The sequence below is a fragment of the Dipodomys merriami genome, unplaced genomic scaffold (assembly GCF_024711535.1).
Source record: "Dipodomys merriami isolate MVZ:Mamm:240054 unplaced genomic scaffold, mDipMer1.0.p SCAF_1, whole genome shotgun sequence".
Classification (NCBI taxonomy): Eukaryota; Metazoa; Chordata; class Mammalia; order Rodentia; family Heteromyidae; genus Dipodomys; species Dipodomys merriami.
The window spans coordinates 133,628,203-133,652,337 of NW_027202270.1; the positions used below are offsets into that span (position 1 = coordinate 133,628,203).

Below are 24,135 nucleotides of genomic sequence, written 5' to 3' on the forward strand. Positions count from 1 at the left end.
ATTTGAAGAAGTTACACCATTGCAATCCTCCCTGTGTATACCATACTTGTAGTCAGTATGTGTGTGTCTATATGACCCTGAATGTTTTCATATGTTCATAATTTAGATCCAATTTCTAGTTATTTAGGAAATATAAATAGGAGGAATGTGATGCAGCCAGTTCTGGCAAAATCATGAGATTTTCTCCCCAAAATAACTAAAGCAAAGCTAGGTGCTCATGGCTCACATCTGTAATCCTAGCAACTCAGGAAGTTTAGAGCTAAGATCAAGGTTCAAAGCTGGTCTAGGCAGAAAAGTCTATGAGGCACTATATCCAACTAACAATTAACAAAATACTAGACCAAAGGTATGGCTCAAGTGGTAGAGCACCAGCCACAAGCAGCCAATCTTGAAGCCATTAGTTCAAGCACTAGTATCAGCAAAAACTGAACAAAAGAAGCCAAAACAAAGAAAAACAAAAACACTAAAGCAAAAAGAGCTGAGAGTGGGGCTCAACTGGTAAAGGACTTACCTAGCAAGCACAAGACACTGAGTTTAACTTACCATATTATTAAAAGAAAGATTCTGAGTTCAGTGCTTTGGGTACCTTCCTAGAATTTTCTTTGACTTGACCATTCAAACAATAAAATTCCATGAGAAATCAAACCACCTAACAATCTCTTGCTTTCTTTATTCTTAATTTTGGTGCTAGTTCTGGGGCTTGAACTCAGGGCCTGGGCACTGTCCTTGACTTTTTTTTTTTTTTTTTTTAGATCAAGGCTAGCAGTCTACCACTTGAACCACAGCTCTACTTTTAGCTTTTTCTTTTTTGTAAGTTTGTAAGATATGAGTCTCATGGACTTTACTGCCTAGGCTGGCATGAAACAGCGACCCTCAAATCTTAGCCTCCTGAGTAGTCAGGTTCACAGGTATGAGCCACTAACACCAGGCAGCCTGCTTGTTTTTTAATGCATAACAGTTGGCTTTGGAGTTAAAATATTTCCAGGAATCCGGGCGCCGGTGGTTTACGCCTGTAATCCTAGCTACTCAGGAGGCTGGGATCTGAGGATCTCGGTTCAAAGCCAGCCCGGGCAGGAAAGTCTGTGAGACTCTTATCTTCAATAAACCACCAGAAAACCGGAAGTGGCACTGTAGCTCAAGTGGTAGAATGCTCGCCTTGAGCTGAAGAGCTCAGGGACTGATCCCAGACCCAGAGTTCAAGCCCCCCAACCCCCCCCCCCAAATATTTATATATTTCCAGGAAAACATAGGGATGCATGTGGCAAATCTGGGTATCACTGTTATGGTATCATCATGCATTATAAAGAAGTATAGGGGTGGCTAGAGATCCTGATTCCTTTCTTCCCTCTCCAGCACTGAGAGTTGAATCCAAGGCCTCATGCATGCTAAAGCATGTACCAGTGAGCTACAATCCAAGCCCCTATGATTTTTTAAATAGTCTCTATACGGTACACACGCACATGTGTGTGCATACACACACATATAAATGAAAAGACTTTTGTTTTGAAATGAAAAGAAAAAATTCTCTACTTGTTCATATCAGACACAAAGTTCAAGGTCTTTGGAGACCATACATTCATAACAGGAATTGGTCAGGAACCAAATAGTATCAAAGGTATCAAATGGCTGGTTATTTGAACTCTCCCTTTATCACTTTCAACTCAGTAATAAAAGATTAAATACATTCCAAAAGGTTAGTAATATTTTTGAAAAAGGCACTAGTAGAAAAGATTAATAGATATTATTTTCTAACTAGCTAGAAACGAGGTTTTAAAATGACCTGTAGTATAGCTTTTCTGTATATGGGGAGCAATCAAGAATGCATGAGGTCTGCTTGGAGAATAGATACAGTCTAGATAAGAAACAGAGCCAATGTAAGAGATATAAGATAAAGCCAGAACTGACTCTAAATGCTAAGCTAAATTGTTTGAATTTTCTCCTGCAAGCCATGAGGATATAGGCTTCCAAGAAGAACAAAATGGCTGTTTACAAAGCTAAATCTATACTTTAACCAGAGTAGATTATGGGAAAATATAAGTACAGCAGCCAATAAAGACAATGTTTTAATACTTTACAAGGGAAGGACAAAAGAAGAAGCAAAAGTAGACAGGGATAACTTCAAACAATAGTTATTACAAAGATGATGTGACAGGATCTGGAGACCAGGAAGGAAACAATTTTAAAATACTTAGTATAACAACTGAACCTTAGAGAATTACAAAACCTGAAAACAGGAAATTGTATGAGAATCAGGTCACCTCCCTATTTCCACCTCTGGAGAGGGGAGGATGACAATAGTATTAAGAAAAAATAAATTCCATTTTTAAAGTACTGCATTTAAAGTGAGAATTTTTAGCAGACTGTTAATTGCTAAATAGGACACTAAGAAGATGAGCTAGAAATTAGTTTGCGAGTAACTTACATAGTCATATCTTAACATTTGTTAAGCACTTTGGTTTCTACAACAGACTTCAAGTCTATTTCCTAGTTTTATCCCTACAATTTCCCTAAAAGGTGGCAGGTAAAAATCAAGTCACAAAGCTAAAATGGAATAGTACAGAAATTGCAATTCAAATGGGAGAATACTTATGTGGATCTACAATGCCATGTTACCTTTCTGTGAGTTGGTACCAAGCTAACTACATGCTTACTTCAAAAATCACACAATTATATTTCCTTTAAAATACAGAGAAAATATTTTCCCTCAACTGATTTTCATATATGTTTAGTTAATACACTACAAGTTTACTTTATTGCCCAACTGTGGTAACATTTATTGTTCAAAGTTCTTATAAATTGAGTTAACCAAAGCACCAAAGGCAGTCAGGTGGATAAATGTCAGAAATGTGTGAGTTTTCCTACTGCATATGAAAAATGAAACTATACCAACATCCTAGTTTCCTACGTGGAAAATAACATATATAAAATATATTGTTTTCTTTTCTTTACTGTTCTATTTCAGTACATGTCTTAATTGGAAAAATTGTTTTTTTGTTTTGTTTTGTTTTGTTTTTGTGCCAGTATTTGGGCCCTGGGTGCTGTCCCTTAGCTTTTTCACTCAAAGCTAGTTCTCTACCATTGAGCCATACCTCCGCTTCTGGCTTTTTACTGGTTAATTGGAAATAGAAAGTCTCTTGGACTTTCCTGCCTGGGCTTGATTCAAACTATAATTCTCAGATCTCAGCCTTCCTAGCAGCTAGGATCACATGCATGAGCCACTGGTACCTGGCAGGCAAATTTTTAATAATAAAATAAAAACAAATACCCTAAAAGTGCAAGAGACCAACATATTAGCTAAGTCAGCTAGCATCTTGTGGTAAAAATTTAAGTAGCTGGAGCAGCCTACCTATAACATCCCTAAATATATTTATTATGATCCTAATTCCAATTATTTTCCTCCATAATATCTTACATATACCCCACATTTTTCCCCCCTTAGACCACGACCACTATCTCTTGCACCGTCTGCTCAATTAGTCTCTCTCTTTGCAAACTGTTTGCTATAGTACTCCCTGATGAAGTTCCTCAGATTCCTCTACCACAATAGTGTTCTTTTGGAAGTTTGTTGCCTTTCCCTTTTTAAAGTTGTAGGTTTATTGTTTTATTATTGTTGTTGTTGTTGGTGGTGGTGGTGGTCGTGGAGATTGAACTCAGAGTCTGGGTACTGTTCCTGAGTGCCCAAGGATAGTGGCTCTGCTACTTTGAGACATAGTTCCATTTCCAATTTTTTGGTGGCTAATGAGAAAGAAGAGTCTTACAGTGACTTTCCTTCCAGGCTGGCTTGGAATCACGATCCTCAGATCTCAGCCTTCTGAGTAGGTAGGATTACAGGCATGAGCCACCAGTGCCTAGTGTTTATCATCTTTATACTATTTTGAAGAATGGTTGTTTCAGAATAACAAAATTATTTCTGAAAAAAGTTGATAATAATTACTATTGTATCTTGGTAACTGTTCTTGAATTATGTAACTCTGCACTCTGCATTAAAGATTTTTAACTTACAAAAAAAATACAGAGTTCAACCCCCACGACCAATTTAAAAAAAAAATACAGTTGAGGGTTTACTATGCAGCATTCATTCATTGAGCCAAGCACCTGGCATGCATTACCTCATTTAACCTCAAAACAGTCTCCTTATTCTGTACAAGGCACAAACTTTGTCCAATGTCAAAAACAGCTGAACTTGAAGCCTGTTTGACTTTAGAGCTCTCTGAAAATTATTGTGAAGGACACATTTCAAGTTTCTTAGCCTCACATTCATATGGCTCCCCTTGACTTGGTTCAAGAGCATTTTTCCCACTTTATTTCTCCCTCTATTTCCCAAATTGAACAATTTGCTATACATGCCCTGCAATTTCCTACTCCCACAGCCATGATATAGTTTCTTGTACCCAGAAAAAAAAAAAACTTTCCTGTTCAACTTTTTAATCTGTTTAATTTTACTCTTACATGAAGTATTTTATGAAATCTTCCTTAAATCTGCTTATTCTCTTCTACAACCTACCTTTCTGGGGTACTTAGTCTATGTAGTTAGACTTCTGTACCATTTACTTTCTACCTTGAAATACAAGTGCTAGTTTCATTAATTGAAGTAGACTGTAAACTCTCTGAGGCAGATATACTATCTAATTCATATCCCATGAGCTCATACTATTACAACAAAGTAGTCCTCCCTTTAGCCAGTTTCAGTTACTCACTGTCAACAAGGGTGAGTACAGTATAAAATATCTTGAGAGACAAAATAGTTCCCACCTGTAATCCTAGCTATTCCACAGGCTGAGATCAGGAGGATCACAGCTTAAGGCCAACTCACAAGGCTTCACGTCAACCCTTAAAAAGCTCAGTATGGTGATATACATCTGTCATTCCTCAGTTGCACAGGAAATCACAAATAGGAAGTTCATGGTCCAGAAAGACCCTATTCAAAAAAATAAGGAAAGCAAAAGAGACAGAAGGAATGGCTCAAGCGTTGGAGTGCCTGCTTAGCAAGCACAGTGCTCTGAGTTTAAACTCCAGTACCCTATATATATCTCAAGGGGCCACATTTACATAATTTTTGCCTGTTTTATTATTTCCCCCCAGTCCTGGGGCTTGAACTCAGGGCCTGGGCACTGTCCCTGAGCTTCTTTTGCTCAAGGCTAGCACTCTACCACTTGAGCCATAGCATCACTTCTGGCTTTTACTGTTTATGTGTTATTGAGGAATCGAACTCAGGGCTTCATGTAAGCACTCTACCACTAAGCCAAACTCCCAGCCCCACATTCACATAATTTTTACTACAGTGCAGCTATAATTGTTTTATAACCATTTTAATTTCTTACTTCCTGTGTGGAGTCTAGCAGAATCACATCCCAGTCTGAAATCCTAAAGTATGGATGTAGCATTAAGAAGTATTAGAATTCTGAAGAGGCCTTCAATAGAACCCTAAGCAAGGGAAATTTACATGTAGCTAAGTTATTTTATTTTTAAAATTTATTGTGAAGGTGATGAACAGTGGGGTTACTGTTACAAAGCTATTGAGTACATTTCTTTTTAAACACTGTTACTCCCTCCCTCATTTTTTCCTGCTTACCACTCCCCACTCCCTTCCCCCCAACTTGTAAAGTTCATTTCCAACACAGTATCTAGTGAGAATCAATGTTGCATTAGTTTATCCTTTGTCCTGCTGCTTCTGTGATTCCCTTTCCCTTCCACAGCTCAGACAAGCTTATACAAGGCAAAGGATACAGAAAACTAAAACAGAAAGAAAAAGAATAGAGAACCTCTTGTTTCCAATTCTTGGGGTTCGTTTTGACATACTTCATTATATATCCTATGCATTTAGCAAACGGGCTACTATGATCTCCTGATAAGCATATTCTAGTTACTATAAATGAGGGAAAACATGAAATTTGTATTTTGCTTCTCTGAATATAATTTTTTCCAGGTCTTTCCATTTACTTACAAATAGGGCAATGTCATCCTTTCTGATGGAAGCAGATCCATTCATCTACTGAGGGGCATCTGGGTTGGTTACGTATCTTAGCTATGGTAAATAATGCTGCAATGAATGAACCTGGTTGTGCTGGTAGCTTTAGTATGGTCTTGTTTGTGGTCATTTGGATAAATGTCCGGAGTGGGATTGCTGGGTCATAGAGGAGCTCTAAGTTTAGTCTTTTGAGAAACCTCCATACTACTTTACAGAGTGGGTGAACAAGTTTAAACTCCTACACTGTAGTAGCATTTCCCTTTGGCCACATCCCCACCAGCATTTGTTATTAGATTTCTTGATAATGGCCATTCTAACTGGGGTGAGGTAGAATCTCAGTGTTTTGATTTGCATTTCTTTTATGGCCAGAGATGTTGAGCATTCTTCATGTCTTTATCAGTAATTCTTATTTCCTCTTCAGAGAAGTCTCTCTTTAAGTCTTTAAAAGACCACTTGTTAATGGGGTGGTTGTTTCTTGGAGGATTTGTTTTTGGGGGGGGGTTAATTTTTTGAGCTCTAAGTATATTTTAGATATGAGACCCTTATCTGTTGTATGTTGTATGTGAAGATCTTCCAATCTATGGGCTATTTATCTTGCTAGCTATGTCGTTTGCCATACAAAACTCTGTAGTTTAATGCAATCCTATTCAACCAACCTTTCTTTCATTTGTTGTGTTTCTGGGTCTTTATTAAGAACATTTTTACCTATGCCAAGGAGCTCTAGTGTTTCCCCTATTCCTTCCTTTAATATTTTCAGGGTATCATCTTCTTCTATGTCGGTAAATTTTTTTGACCCTTTATTTACTTGGTACTAATAGCAAGGATGTGATCTTATTTCCTTGGAGTCTTATTTCCTTGCTTCCAACCTTTCACCCAGCCTCTTCTATACTCTACTTCATCAATGCTGGATAACCACTTCACCACTGAGCTACATTCCCAGTCACATTTCCCAACTTCTAATGACTTCTTACTATCTCTTTGTTTTTTCCCTTAAGGACAAAGTAGGAATGACCCTTTTCTTCCAACTATAGCAGAAGAATATATACAATACTGGTTTCAACTAATACCTCTAAGAAAAGAAGACAACAGAACTCATAGTTCCTACCTTCCAACTTATGTACTATCTGGATACTTTACAAAATATTCATCCCCAAAAAGCATGGTTTGGCTGTCAGAAAAAAACCCACAGAAATAATATTTTTTAAAACACAGAAATTTAAAAATTACAACGGGGACATTATTAACATGTCAAGATTGGGGATATGGTTCTATGGTTTTGTGATAGCCTAAAATGCTTGAGGCCCTGGGTTTGAACCTTAATACTGTAAAAAATAAAACATGTCAGGTTCATAATTCTGATTCCATTGATTCTTTTATTATGTTAATAACTCATAATGACAAATACTCAAAGAATCCTAATCACTAAATTCAGATGGTGATTGCTTTGTTCTCAATGTGTCTCCATTTCCGCTAGTTTCATTGTTCTTCATTTTCTAATTATTTGCCCTAACACATACAAGTCTAAAGTTTCAAGCCTCTAATACAGCATTACAAGAACATTTCAATTTCTGACATTAAGTGGTTTATAGATTAAAAGCAAAAATATGTTGTAAAAGCAATGGCTTATTGGTATGTAAATCAAAAACTCGGGGGGGGGGATATTGCTTAACATGAAGAAATACCAAATAACTTATGAGTTATTAAAACAGGAATATTAATCAAAATGAAAATAGTGATTTATACTAGGACTTATCTAACTAGACTGAAGCAGACATAGAAAGTATTTCAGACCAAAATAGAGAAAGGAAAAGAACTTGTCAAGACTACTGATAATAAAAATGTGACCAAGTTTATGATCCACTGGACTTTCTCTTTTTTTGTAGTACTAGGATTTGAGCTCAGGACCTTGTGCTTGCTGACATGCTACCATACCTCTAGTCCTTTTTTCTGGTAATTTTTTTTTTGTTTTTGTTTTTGTTTTTTTGGGGTCCAGGCGTGGGGCCTGAACTCTGGGCCTGGGCGCTGTCCCTCAGCTCTTCAGCTCAAGGTTAGGGCTCTACCACTTGAGCCACAGCACCACTTCCGGCTTTTTTCTTTTTGCTTATGTGGTGCTGAGGAATTGAACCCAGGACCTCAGGCATGCAAGGCAAGTGCTCTACCACTGAGCCACCTTCCCAGCCCTTTTCTGGTAATTTTGAAGATGGAGCCTAGTTAAATGGGTTGGACGCAACTCATGAGCCTCCAGATTTTAGCCTCCTTGGAAGATTTCAACAAACTTCTCATGTCAGTATTAAAAATTATATCAAACAAAGGAACAGGAAACCTCTCTACAGGACAAACTATTTGTCAGGCAAAAATGACTTGTTTATTCTGACTAGATTGTTTCTTTAGAGTGATGTTAATGATAACAACTTCTCTGGCACCCAACAAGGAGTGAAATTTATCAGCCATGTCATATTCTAACCAGGGCCATGTAATTTTTATTTTTATATTACTTTTTTTGTTGGTCATGGGGCTTGAACTCTGGGCCTGGGCGCTGTCCCTCAGCTCTTCAGCTCAAGGCTAATGCTCTACCTCTTGAGCCACAGCACCACTTCCGGCCATGTAATTATTATGCCTTAATTCTTTTCCTATTTAAACTAAAAGCTCATCTGTATCCTGAAGATGGCAGAAGGGTTGAAGCACCTTTCTGTAGCTGACTACTGCATCCTAGATCTCCCTTCTCTGCCCTTTACTATCACTCTTCTCTTTATTTGATGTGTTGAGGTAAATGGCAAGATCTGATATACACAACTCCTCCAGTTGGGCCTGAGGCCTAAAACTCTAGTTTCTAGGAGAATCATGGTTTGAGGCCAAGCCCTGGCAAAAAGTTAGTGACACCCTCATCTCAACAAATAAGCTGGGCAGGAGCCAGTCATCCCAGCTATGCAGGAGGCCACAGGGTAAGAGGATCAGAATCTGAGGCTGCCCCAGGAAAAAACTTGAAATGACTAGAAAAGTAACTCAAGCCAAGAGTTGAGGATGTAGCTCAAGTGGTAAAGCACTTGCCTAGCAGTTGCTAGGATCTGAGTTTAAGACTCCGTTATTGCAACCTTCCCAAAGAAAAAGAGAGAAAGACAAAGGGGCTGGAGGCATGGTTTAAGAGAGGTTTGTCTAGCAACCAAAAAGCCCTGAATAAAATTCCCCACACTAGAGGAAAAAACATGTAGTGTGGGCTGGAAGTTAGCTCAGTAGTACCGAACTTGCTTAGCATGCACAAGTACTGGGTTCAATCTCTGACACCACAAGGAAGGAATATGTGTAATAAAAACTACCTAGTGAAAACAGAATAATGCTTGAGAGTCAAATAGAGAAACTAGTAAAGCTACATGGAATTTAACCTCATTACATAAGTATGCTGTTCAAAGTGAGGTAACAATCTCTTTTCTTCCCACTTCCTTTCACTATTATTTCAAAGATGAAAAACCTGTACTTAATGTACAATGACAATTATTGATCAGTGACTATGACAATCAATTTATACACACTCATAAAATCCAAAATCAGATTACTGATAATCATCCAATCCTTGTGTGAGTGTGTGTGATACTAGGGACTGAACTCAGGGCCACACTCATGCTAAACAGACACTCTACCACTTGAGCCATCCCTTCAGACCTAGTCTTTTTATAGAGTGTTTAATACACACAAGGCACTATGCTCCATTCCTAGCACATCATCTCAATTCTCAAAAAAAAAAAAACCAAACCCACTGATTTAGTTACTTATACTATACATATTTGGCAAATAAGGAGTCAAGCTTTAATAAGTCAACAAGTTGAGAGCCACACACAAGGTCTAGATGGTATTTATTTAGCCAATGCTGACTTAAATCTATACAAGAACTGTCAGTAAAAACACTGAAACTATACTCTGATCGCTTCCTAGTATGTGCTTTATGGAAAAGACAAATTCGCTAAGTTTATGTCATAGAGAATTTAATTAAGAACATATGAATGTCAGATTTCTTTCAGATTCAATATATTTATGGTTAACCTAAAATACACAGAATTGTTCTCTGATAAGAAGCTCACAAAGTTTAAACAAATAAATGACAAAAGTACAAATAAAAACCAATTAATTCTGAGCGGATTTACACTTAAAGTTTCTGACGCCAAATCTGTGAGGCTCTTCCTCACACCTGGAGATTACTGCAGAACCTTTAATTCTCCAAACAGCCACTTTCACAAGACCACATGTCCTATTTCAGATACCAAACACAAGTCCTGGGCCTCCTGTATTCTGACTATGAAGCTCTTTATCAGCAGTTCCTATAGCCCACACTCTTCTTCAATAAATTGAAAGAATGGCTCAGAAAGGCATTACTTTTACTAGCTTATAAAGGATACAACTGCATCAACTAAATGGAGGAGATAAATGGGGGAAATGAAGATGAAGCTTCCCTATCTTCAGGTGTGCTCCCTTCCAAGCACCTTGAGATTTATGTCTGTCTGTCCTTGCGTCTGTTATCTATTTACCTACGTATCTATCTATCTATCTATCTATCTATCTATCTATCTATCTATCTATCTATCTACTTATATCTCTAAACCGTGTCACTGAGTTTTTTTATAGATACAGGCACAATCGATAAAATCATTGGTGGTTTCTCACTATCTCTAACTTCTCTAGCCTCTCCAGAAGTAAGGGAAAGTTTCAACTTCTAATCATGCCTTGATCTCTCTGGTGACCAACCCTCAACTTAAAACTAACTAGAGCCCCAAGGCAAGAAATGTTTCACTACAACAAAAAAATACTCTTATCACTACTAAGGAAATTCCAAGGGGTTTAGAAGCAAAAGGGACAAAGAACAAACATACATTTCTTCAGGCATCACAACCACATTAAGTGCTGAGATACTAAGATACTACCTTTAAGAAGCTTATTTACAATTTATCTGCTCAAAATTCTTCAAATATATTTTAAACATTAAGCCAAGGATGGTTTTCTTCAATATGATTCTAATTTCACCAAAACAAAAATGTTAAGAAAAAAAGTTGTAAGACTGTAAAAAAAAACAAAAAACTACAACCCAAGATTTAGATCAAATAAACTGAAGTCTAATCCTTTTTATCACTTATGATGGGACTTTGGATAAAACAATCTGAGTCTCAATTTCCTCACTGGTAAACAAGAGAATATTGATAAACCTTAAGAAATAAATATGACTTTGGTGCGGCGAGGGGGGGGGCGGTAGCGGGGAGTATGGGAAGGGATGAGAAGGGGAGGGATGGGAAGGGGAAACAAAGGAGGAGGCTACAATGCTTCATAAGAAATAGTACTCATTATCTTGCCCATGTAATTGTAACCCCTCTGTACAGTATTTTGACAATAAAAATTAAAAAAGAAAACATAAAAAAAAGAAATAAATATGTATCATGTCCAGCAAAGGTGTTGCTTCAAGAAACTATATTCCAAGCCGGGCGCTGGTGGCTCACGCCTGTAATCCTAGGAGGCTGTAATCTCAGGAGGCTAAGATCTGAGGATCGCGGTTCAAAGCCAGCCCGGGCAGGAGAGACCGTGAGACTCCTATCTCCAATAAACCACCAGAAAACCGGAAGTGGCGCTGTAGCTCAAGTGGTAGAGCGCTCGCCTTGAGCTGAAGAGCTGAGGGACAGCGCCCAGGCCCAGAGTTCAAGCCCCACGACCGACAAAAAAAAAAAAAAAAAAAAGAAACTATATTCCAAAAAACATATACGTTCCTGATGTAAAATATATTTTGGTGGGCTTTTTGGTGTGGTTTAAACTCAGGGATTCTCAAGTTACTAGACAAGCACTCTACAACTGAGCCATGCCTGCAGCCCTTTAATGCTTTTTTTTTGAGACTATGGCTATTTTTCTATTATGGCACATACTTGGGCCACAATCCATCTATTTTAGGTTTCCCATTCTAGCTAGGATAACAAGTACATACCACTGTGCTCAGCTCTCAATTGAGAGGAGGTCTTACAAACATTTCTGCAAGACTGGCCTTGAACCATGATCTTCCCAATCTCAATCTAAGTAGCTAGGATTACAGGTTTGAGCCTGTGGTGCTGGGCTCCAGTGTAAAATATATTTCTTATAAGGAATTGGAATGATAAAAAAATTTACAGGGCTGGGAAGTTGGCTCAGTGGTAGAGTGCTTGCCTTGCATGCCTGAGGCCCTGGGTTCGATTCCTCAGCACCACATAAGCAAAAAAGAAAAAAGCCGGAAGTGGTGCTGTGGCTCAAGTGGTAGAGCGCTAGCCTTGAGCTGAAGAGCTGAGGGACAGCACCCAGGCCCAGAGTTCAGGCCCCATGACCGGACCCAAAAAAAAAAAAATTTACATAAGCACAAATAATAGCTAGAGGAAGAAACAATTAACAGGCATCCTTTATATACAGGTTTCACATCTGTGGATTCAACTGTAGGTTGTTTTGCTGTTTGTTTCTGGTGGTACTGAGGCTTGAACTTCAGGTGGCTTTGGCTTGCTAGGTAGGTGCTCTACAACTTGAGTCATACCCCCATCTCTCATTGGGCTATATGGGAAATTTTTTAAAATTTATTTATACTGAACATGTACAGACTTTTTCAATTTCATAATTTCCTAAAGGATATAGTGTAATGACAATTTAAACTGTAGTAAGTATTTAAAAAACAAAAACAACACTAGTCTAGCCATGCTAATGACTGTTACCTGTAATCCTAGTTAATCAGGAAGCTGAGATCTGGAGAACTGAGGTCTAAAGCCAGCCCCAGCAGAAAAGTTCATTAAATTCCATCTCCAAAATAATCAGCAGAAGAGCACGTATAATCCTAGTTACTTAGGAAGCTGAGATCTGAGGATCTCAGTTCAAAGCTAACTGGGGCAGACTCTATCTCCAGTTAACCAGTAAAAATTCCAAATTGGAGCCATAGCTCAAGTGATAGAGTGCTAGTCATAAGGAAGCCAACCAAGAGCTATGAGTTCAAGTCCTGGAACAGGCATTAAAAAAAAAGAAAGAAAAAAAGCAGAGTTGGAGGTATAGCTCAAGTGCAAGTTGAGCAGTTGTGAGACTGTTATTGAGAAAATGTGTGTAAGTTATATGCAAATTCTACTCAGTTTTATAAAGAATTTAGACACTGGTAGCTCAGTTATAATCCTAGCTACTCAGGAGGCTGAGATCTGAGAATTGTGGTTCAAAGCTATGGCAAGAAAGTCCATGAGACTCTTACTTCTAATTAACCACCATAAAACCAGAAGTGGCACCATGGCTCAAAGTGGTAGAGCACTAGCCTTGAGCCAAGGACAGCTCCCAGGCCCTGAGTTCAAGCCCCAGGACTGAAAAAAAAAAAGTAGGCATCCACAAATTGTGGACACTGAAAAATAAAAAGAACAAGTATATTAAAACTTGAATGTACCAACAGTCTATTAAAGTAATAATGAAAAAGATGATAACCTGGTTAAATACAATTATTTAGGGGCTCAGGAACCTCTTGAAATTTCAAAAAGTATCTTTCAAAGGCTTTTGAATAGTGTTTTACTTAACAAAACACATTATGAAAAGATACACCAAAAACAGGCTGCTTTCTATCTTACTTATTCATTATGAAACACTGTGTACTGCAAAACAGAATACATAAATACATAAGAACATATTTTAATTTACTACCTTCTTTCTACAATCCTTTGAGGGTCTTTATTAAATAAGTATGATTCTACATAATTCCCACCAAAATGAACAAACAAGAATTTTACAGAGCTCAACAAGCTTACCCTATATAGACTAAAATATAATTTTTTTTTTGGGGGGGGGGGTCCAGTCGTGGAGCCTGAACTCTGGGCGTGGGCGCTGTCCCTCAGCTCTTCAGCTCAAGGCTAGTGCTCTACCACTTGAGCCACAGCGCCACTTCCAGCTTTTTTTCTTTTTGCTTATGTGGTGCTGGGGAATTGAACCCAGGGCCTCATGCATGCAAGGCAAGTGTTCTACCACTGAGCCACCTTCCCAGCCCATAATTTTAAAAATAAATACTTGACTTAAACATCCCCATTAGCCAAGACACAGTAGTTGTTTCTGTTTTGGAAGTACTAAGATTTGAACTCAGGGCCTTGGATTTGCGGGGCAGGTGCTATATCTCAAGCCATGCCTTTAAGCTCCTAAACTTATGGTACTGATAATAAATACATACATTGGTGGACACAAATGTCCTCAAACATCCACCCATAGATACAGTTAATGGTTTCTTACAAAGAAACAAAGGAAGATCAATAGAGAAAAGATAGTCTTCAATGCATTATGGAATAGGACAAATTAAATAAAATAAAAGTCCACTCAAACTAGGTAATTAACCCAAATATAAAACTATAAAACCTTGCAGAAGGAATCACAGAAGAAATCTTATGATCTTGGGTTAAACAAATAGTTCTTAGATATAGTATCAAAGTGGAATCTTCTTTTAAAAATAACAGATTTATACTTCATCAAAATATAAACTTCTGCCAGGCATCCATTTTTCACACTTATAAATCCTAGCTACTCAGAAGACAGAGATCAAGACCAAGGCTCAAAGCCAGTTTGGGCATAAAATTTAGACATCCTCATCTCAACCAACAGCCAGTCATAGTAACAAGTACCTGTAATCCCAACTACAAGGGAGGCTGAGATTGGGAAGATTATGGTTCCAGGCTAGTCCAGGTCAAAATATATGTATTTTACCTGAGACATCCTCTCAACAGAAAAGTTGAGCATGGTGGTATGTACCTGTCATCCAAGCTATGGCAGGAAGTGTGAATGGGAAGGTTGTGATCCAGGCCAGCCTGGGCAAAAAGACCCTTTAATATTTAAAAAGAAGCTGGGTGCCGGTGGCTCACACTTGTAATCCTACTCAGGGTGCTGAGACCCGAGGATTGCTATGCAAATCCAGTCTGGGCAGGAAAGTCCACGTGACTCTTACCTCCAATTAACCACCAGAAAAACAGAAGTAGTGGCTCAAGTGGTAGAGGGTGCCTTGAGCCAAAGAGCTCAGGGACAGCGCCCAGGCCCAGAGTTCAAGCCCCAGGACGAACCAAAAAAAAAAGAAGAAGAAGAAGAAAGAAAGAAAAAGAGAGCAAAAAGGGCTTGAAGTATGGCTTGAGCAGTAGAATACCTGAGTTCAAACCCTAGAACCTCAAAACAAACAAATCTTTACACACTTTACTAAAATATTGTTATTTCCTCCACATATATTTTACCTTAATGCAGAGGTTTGAAAACTAAGCCCAAAGGTCAAATCAGGCACACCCTGGTTTATAAGTACAGTAATGTACTATATAAAGACATTTCAGTCAAGGACAGACCACATCAATCAGTGATCCACAAGAATATAATGGAGCATGTCTGTGGTGATGCTGGTATAAAAGCTACTGCATATAAAAATACAGCACATACAATTATGTACACTACTTAATACCTGATAATGATAGCAAACAACTGTAAGACTGATTTATGCATTTACTACTCTATACTAATTGCATTCATTATTTTATAATGTACATCTTCTACTTATAAAGAAGTACACTGTGAAACAGCATGCCATGTTAAACTGGCGGCATACATAGTTTCTGAATTTCTTGATTGTATCAGAGCCCATACTCTAGTAATTGACCTATGTCATTTATGTTTGTGAGCATCCTCTATGATGTCCACACAATGACAAGACCATCTAATAATCGATCACATTTCTCAGAACATATCTTTAAATGACACATGACTGTAAAGTTTTATTGCAACACAATTGTGTTCATTTGTGTAGCTATTTGCACTTTAACAATAGGTAAATAGTGTTGAGAATGCAATAGAGATGATTTGACTTCTATGGCTTAAAATACTTAGAGAAAGTAGCCAATTCCTGACAAAAACAAGAAGCTCAAAACCTGAATGATTATAGAGTTTTAAAACAAATGCTAACTGAAAAGGAACCTGTAGAGTCATGAAACAAAAAGACCAAATGCTTGACTGCTTATAGCAATGTTAAATTGTTTGAACTGATTTATAAAAAATGATCAAATTAAACAGCTTGCTTATGAAGCTACTGAAGCTTATTCTTTACAATTGCAAAAAACAGTTCACAATGAATTTAATGAGAATGCATATTTTTACCATGTACACATATTTTCCATAAATTTAATAATAAAATGAGCCTGGCCATTTCCTATTGGCTTTATTTCACCCTTTTTAATTTCATGCAGTCACTGGAAATCAGTGACAAAGCCAAACAAGCAACCAACCATGGGTCTACAGCTGATTTGCTGATGTGAAAGGAACTTGACTTTAGCTTTTTTGTTTTACTTTAACCTCCATAAGTTTTCATCATAAGTCAAAAACTTCAAACTAATTTTGTCTTTATTCAAAATACAACTCATGAACCACACATGGTGGAGCACCACCCTGTAATCTCAGCATTGAGGACACTGAGTAAGATTGTGAGCTCCAAGCCAGCCTGGGTTACATAACAAGATCCTATCTTAAAAATAAAGAAATCAATAAATACAAATAAAAAAAGTTATCCATGTACCAGTGGCTCATACTAGTAATCCTAGCTACTCAGGAAGCTGAGATCTGAGGACTAGGGTTCAAAGTGACTTTGAGAAAAGTACATGAGACTCTTATCTCCAATTAATCACCAAGAAGCCAAAAGTGGAGCAGTGGCTCCAGTGGCAGAACACTAGCCTTGAGCAAAAAGGCTGAGCCCAGGTTCTGAGACCAAGCCCAAGGCTGGGCACAAAAATAAATAAGTAAATATAGTTTACTTTCTTAAGTGTACATCTCTTCACTCTGTACTTGGTCTTTAGGGACATCTCTTCCTTACACACTGACCAAGTATTATTTCCATGATACTTCCCAAATGTTATTTTTCTATACTGCATATACACTGACCTTCCTCTTTCAGTTCTTCAATTACACATTTGGTTTCCACATATTTTGCACAAACCAGGTGCTGGTAATCATAGCTACTCAAGAAGCTAAAATCTGAGGATTGTAATTCTAAGTCATCCTCAGTAGGAAAGTCCACAAAAGTCTTTATTTCCAATTAACTACCAAAAAAAAAAAAAAAAAAAAAACCCCTGGAAATGGAGCTGTGGCTAAAATGGTAGAGCACTAGGCTTGAACACAAAAGCTCAAGTACAGCGCTCTGGTCCAGAGTTCAAGCCCCAGTACCAGCACAAAATTTCAAAAAAAAAAAAAATGTCAGTTGAGATCTGAAAGCTGAGTAAGAGTTTATGAAGTAGGATGAATATATTCTGTGTGTGTCTCTGTGTGTGTTTGTGTGTCTGTGTCTGTGTATGTTTTACTGCTGAGTATTATTTCATCTATCCTTTGAAAGAAAAAAAGGTTTTTGAATCATTAGGACAGAGCTTCTATGAATGCTTGTATAATACAAAAGGCAAACAAAAGAATTGACTACCAAAATCCAGTTAAACAATTTGTCTCAACAAGTGTGAGTAATGTTTGATAAACACTATGAGGAATGTCTGATAACAGCAAAACACTTCTTAACATTTTCTTTCTTCATTTAGTAATTTTAATACCAGTCCTTCAATCTCCAAACTCCAGTATAGATCAAAAATTTTAAGTCTTACATAAATTGTAGATAACTATTAATATCTTGACTCTCTGATTTTATAAAGAACTTTAGTTTCCAAAATGTAATACTTAGTTTGCTGGTTTTTTTTTTTTTTTTTGGAAGTGTTGGGGATTGAACCTAATGCTCGCTAGGCAAGCACTGCACCACTGATTATACCCTCAAGCCCTCTCTCTTCATTTTAAATTGTAAATGTTACATTTAATGTTTCATTATTAATACATAAGGCATACAGACCAAAAGGTTATTCAATTCATATGTATAACTATCTACTAAGAAAAATCTCAAGATCTACGACTATTCCAAGGTCTTAAAGCTAGTTTGAGAGACTGAGGCAGGAGGACTGTTTGAGTATATGACTAACAACTCAAGGTCAACATGGGTAACATAGCCAGGTACTATCAAAAAAGAAAGCAAAGAAAGCCCTGACCAGGATTGGTGGTTCTGACCTGTAATTCCAGCTACTCTGGAGATAAAGAGATCTGGGCAGAAAGGTCCAGGAGACTCCATTTCTAAAAACAACCTGCAAAATCCAGCCTGGAAATGTAGCTCAAGTAGTAAAGTGCCAGCCAAGAAAGCAGAACGAACATGAGGTCCTGAGTTCAAACCCCAGCACCACCAAAAGAAAAAAAAAGACACAAATAAAAAGAAATATTGTATTACAGATTAAAAGATACAGTATTGTTAAGATGTCAGGTTGATCTACAGATTAAACATAATCCTCACCAAAATTCAAATACAATTTTTCATGAACCATGAGCAAGTTGATTCTAAATATTATATGGAAAGACAAAGGAACTAAAATAATCATAACAATTTTGGGGGAAAAAATTGAAAGACTTACACTACCTGAGGTCAAGATGTGTTTAAACTATAATAATCAGGACTGTGTATTATTGACAAAAAAAATCAATGTTTTTGACAAAGATACAAGGGCAAATCAACAAATGGTCAACAAATGGTCACAGAATAATAACACAAATAATCTCAACTCTACTTGTACTTCTTACTTTATATAAAATTCAAAATGAAACATAGAGCTGAATGTAAAATTTTTTTAAATTTTTAGAAGCTCTAGAAAATCACTGAAAAAGTGTCAGTGACCTTGTAAGTTTTTTTTTTAATATATCCTGGATCTGATGCATAAAATTTTAAAAAATGGGTGATTTAGCTTCATCAAAACTTAAAACTTCAATACTTTTGTCCAAATGACATTGCTGTAAAGAGGTAAGTCAAAGACTGGGAGAATGGGGCTGGGAAGGTGGCTCAGTGGTAGAGCGCTTGCCTTGCATGCATGAGGCCCTGGGTTCAATTCCTCAGCACCACATAAGCAAAAAGAAAAAAGCTGGAAGTGGTACTGTGGCCCAAGTGGTAGAGCACTAGCCTTGAGCTGAAGAGCTGAGGGATAGCGCCCAGGCCCAGAGTTAAGGCCCATGACCAGACCCCCTCCCCCCCCCAAAAAAAAGACTGGGAGAAAATCTTGGCAACCGAAAAAGGACTAAAAGAACTCTTAAAACTTAGGCTGGGGATGTAGCTCAGTGGTAGAGTTGCCTCCCTAGCATGTTCAAAGTCCTGGGTCTAATTTTCAGAACTGAAAAAAAACGGAAACAACCACAACAACAAAAAACTCTCAGAACAATCTGAATCAGAGGAGTCAATCCCAAATCAACTGCAAGACTAGCTCATGAGGATCATTAAACCCAGTAACCTAAGGCCAAACTACTGGGCAACCAAGTGAGTCTCTGTCTCAAAACAAACACTAAGTAAGTAAGTAAGTAAGTAAAATAGGCACAGGATCTGGACATTTCCAAAGAAGATATTATGATGGCATAAACGCCATAATGGCAAAATAAAATACCATTACTTCTAGGGTAATTGCAATTAAAATCCAAAATGAAGCCAGGTGCCAGTGGCTCACACCTGTAATCCTAGCTACTCAGGAGGCTGAGATTTGAGGATCGCGGTTCAAAACCAGCCTGGACAGGAAAGTCCATGAGACTCTTTTTTTTTTTTTTAAAATTTTATTTTATTTGAGAACATACTGTACAGAGGGGTTACAATTACATGGGCAGGATAATGCATACATTTCTTACCAAGCATTGCAGCCTCCTCCTTTGTTTACCCTTCACCTCCCTTCCCAGCCTCCCCCCTCCCCCCCACCCAATCATACCCCCCTCCTCCCCCCACACTGACATTGTAAAGCTGGTTTTGACATGACATTTTGTACTTCTCATTGTTGCAACAGGTCCACCTGAATCCTTAAACGACTTGTTTGTCCCCATCTCCTCCTCGTCCATGAGACTCTTATCTCCATTTAACCACCAGAAAACTAGAAGTGGTGCTGTGGCTCAAGTAGTAGAGCTCTTGCCTTGAGCTGAAGAGCTCAGGGACAGCACCTAGGCCAAGTTCCAGGTCCACGACTGAAACACACACACACACACACACACACACACACACACACACACACACACACACACAAATAGTATTACACATCTATTAGAATGGCTAAAATTAAAAAGACTGACAGTATTAGGTACTAATGAGGATGTAAATCAACTGGAACTCATGTTTCTATGGGAATGCAAAGTGGTTCAGTCACTGCGAAAACAAGGACACCGAATTAGTCTGCTATAATCCTTTAACAGATAACTACAGACTTAAAAACAAGGAAAATTTATTAGTTCACAATTCTGTAGAAGTCTGACACAGATCTCCCCTGGCTAAGATACAGGTGTTGACAGGGCTGCTTTCTTTTCCGCAGGCACTAAAGACTAATTTGTTTCCTACCATTTTCCATCTTTTAGAGACTATCCCATTCCTTTATTTAGGGCCTCATGTCCTCCTTCAACTTGCTTCCACAGTTTCATCTTTTTTTTTTTCTGTCTCTATTCTTTCTCTGCTATAAGATTTGTGATATTGCGGGCTACGTAGATAATCCATAATAAGTTCTCTACTTTAAAGCCAGCTGATTTAACAACTTTAATTCAGTTTTTCCACTTAAACAAATATATTCACAGTTCTAGTCATCAGAACACCTTTGAGGGCCATTATTCTGCTTACCACAGACAGATTTAAAAGATAAATAAAATAAAGTTAATCATATGCTTGTCCATATAACCCAGTAATCCCATTTACAAGAGAAATGAAGACATGTTCACACAAAAGCCTATTCCCAGCTTTATTCATAATCTCTCTCTTACACACACACACACACACACACACACACACACACACACACACACACACACACACACACACACACACACACACACACACACCCTGGTATAAAACTCAGGTGGTAACTAGATAAACAAAGGGTAGTATAACCATCCACGAGAATACTACATTTAGCAATAAAACAGAAGAAACTTGGATGGAACTCAATACTTATAATTCTCAAATCATGCTAAATGAAAAAAAAAGCAGACAGTGCTTGGCATCAGGAGCACACACACTACAACTGGAATGATACAGAGAATAACATGGATTTTGCACAAGCATGATAGGTAAATTCATGAAGCATTCTATATTTTTACATAGACTATTATGTCATGGCCTGTGTGAGAAGAAAAAAGACTTCAAGTAAACAGTGAAAAGAGTGCAAGAACAAAATGAAGTCAGGAAAACTACAAAGGCCAATGCTGGTGCTGACAAAAAAGGAGATTCTGCATTTTATCTGTGGTATCTGTGTGAATTTTTTTTTTTTTACAACAGGACTAATAAGAAAAACAGCCAGACACTAGTGTCTCATGCCTGTCATCCTAGCTGAGATCTGAGGATCGTGGTTCAAAGCCAGCCCGGGCAGAAAAGTTTGTGAGACTCTTACCTCCAATTAACCACCAGAAAACCGAAAAGTGGTGCTGTGGCTCAAGTAGTAAGAGCACATGCCTTGAGCTGAGGAGCTGAGGGGCAGCAACCAGGCCCAGACTTCAAGCACCACGACCCACAACAACAAAACAACAACAAAAAACCAGACACAAAAAGCTAAGCACTATATAATTCCATTTACATAGTACTTGAGAAAATACAAATTATAGAATCACTGGTTTGCAGGATGGATTTATTTTTTGGGGGGGAGGATGGATTGATTTTAAAAAAGACAGCACAAAGGCATTTTAAATAATGAAATTGTTTTGTATCTCTACTAGGGTGGTATACAAATTAAAATCTTCCTTTAAGAAAGGAAACGATACATAATTGCTCATGCTGATTGGCAGAAAATCTGACAATGCCAATTGTGGACAAGGATGAACAATCACTAGTATTCATACAGTACTGGCAGGAATGAAAGTCATTACACCTTTAAAGGTAATTTGCTTGTAGCTAGTTTAGTTGAAAGTGTCTACCAACCTACTATCAGCAATTCCCTTACAGGTGGTATACAGTTTGGAAAAGCACACGTGTTCAAGGAGACACACAGAAAGATATTCATGAAAACCTGTTTGAAATGTTGAAAAATTGACAGAGGTGTAGCTCAATGGTAATCTACTTAGCAAGAGGCCCTGAGTTCAAATCCCAGAGTCAAGAGGACAAATAATTGTGATTTGTGGCTACAAAAGAAAACAAAACAAAAAATCCACACGACCCGAGCCAGTGACTCACGCCTATAAGCCTAGCTACTCACAAGGCTGAGATCTGAGGATCAGGATTCAAAGCCAGGCCAGGTAGTTAAGTCTGTGACACTTACAATTACAATAACCCACTAGAAAACCCGAAGTGGTGCTATGGCTCAAGCGGTAGAGTGCTTGCCTTGAGCTGAAGAGCACAGGGACAGCACCCAAGTCCAGGTTCAAGCCCCACTACCGACCAAAAAACAAAAACAAACAAAAAACCACATGAGGGGCTGGGAAGGTGGCTCAGTGGTAGAGTGCTTGCCTTGCATGCATGAGGCCCTGGGTTCGATTTCTCAGCACCACATAACCAGAAAAAGCTGGAAGTGGTGCTGTGGCTCCAGTGGTAGAGCGCTAGCCTTGAGCTGAAGAGCTGAGGGACAGCGCCCAGGCCCAGAGTTCAGGCCCCATGACTGGCAAAAAAACAAAACAAAACAAAAACCACATGAAAACAATAAATAAAGTTTAAAAAAATCAACTCTGCCAGTTTCTTATATGATTTTGTGAAAGTCATTTGTTGGTAGTAAGATATGCTTAGGAACCCATGGGAGGGGGCACTCACTTCTGGAGGTACCCTAGCACTCTAGAGATCCCCTAGCACTCTGGAGGCTGAGCAAGGAGGACTGAGGGTTTGAGGCCAGTCTGTGCTACACAGAGAATTTGAAGCCAGTCTGGGTTAACCTCAATGATGTAGGTTGTGATTGATATTTTTAATCAAGATCATAATTCACAAGATTGTATTAAGAGCTAAATCATTGTACCAACTTAGGTCACCTTTAAGTATGACTTTATTAACCTCTTTTATTTTCACATCCTAAAACAAGTTGATATTTTGAGTCCAACTTTATTAGTTAAGTTCAAGTCTAAGCCAAAAGTCAATCAAGGAAGCCTTTCATGGTAAGATACCCAGTTGTTTTAAAGAAAGATAAAATGAATCACGTTATAATTTCCCCTGCTTCCTTAGTAAACCGCTTACATTCGTAATATGCCCACAGGGATGTTATTTTAAAAAATCAGATAATATTCAAGAAAGCTTACTTAATAATTTTCATTAACACCAATACTTACACTTCAAAGATACTAATAACCCCAACACATCATTTATTCCTCTTGCACAAGTTAATAGATTATTAACTTCTGTTACAATTCAAAAGCATTATTAGAATATTATGGTTAAAACAGCATTTTAAAAAAATCAAATATTAACGCTTTTCACCGTGTCTATCAGATCGAAAACTTCAAAAATTTTATTTCGGTTTCCCAAATATAAATTCTTAAAATTATAAAGTCGAATGTGTAAAATTGCCTCTAAAACCCTCTTAAGACATCAGAGTTTAACCGTAGTAGATACGCCTGGGAAAAACCTTTTCGACGGAAACCTAAATTCCACCCACATGGCCGTGTGTCAATCAACGAAAACAGAAGGTGAGTTATCACTGTAAAGTTACATAATTTACTACGACAAAGATCCCGGGGAAGCGCCTTTCATTGAAGAGTCGCTCCCAACAATTTACAGGCTTCAAAGTTCAATCTCCGAGCAAATGATCAGAAAGCACGAACGACAGCAGCCTCGTCGTTAAAACCCCCCCAAAGCCCAAGTGTTCCCCAGGAAGCAGGAACCGTCTATCTGTTTAAGGAGCGTACCCGCAGCCGCCTGACTCAGACACAGGAACGCTGACTACATTCCGTCTTCTCAGGGAAAGTATTTTCCTCCGCGGATTTCCCGGTCCCGCCAGGAGGGAGTCGCGGCCGTCGCGAGCTCGGCCCCGCCGGCGCCCCCTGCAGCCCGCAGACGCCGCCCCTCCGCAGTGCCCCTTCGCCGAGCCCCCGACAACTCCGGCAGGTCCGGATGGAAACCGCGCCGAGGTGCGTCCCCGGCCCAGGCGCGGCGAGCGGGCGCGGGCAGCGTTCCTCCGAGGGACAAAGGTTGGACTCACACCCGGTCCCCGGAGCCC

General features: G+C 38.5%; 1 protein-coding gene and 1 non-coding gene across 3 annotated transcripts in view; one reads left to right on the forward strand and one right to left on the reverse strand.

Moving 5' to 3' along the window:
• The window catches only part of Pals1 (protein associated with LIN7 1, MAGUK p55 family member), an 85,904-nt gene that overhangs the window by 61,481 nt on the left and 288 nt on the right, over positions 1 to 24,135 (reverse strand). The gene's annotated exons all lie outside the window — the stretch shown is intronic.
• Positions 21,000 to 21,104, forward strand: LOC138834947 (U6 spliceosomal RNA). Its single transcript, XR_011374302.1, has one exon. It is a non-coding gene; the product is annotated as a U6 spliceosomal RNA (small nuclear RNA).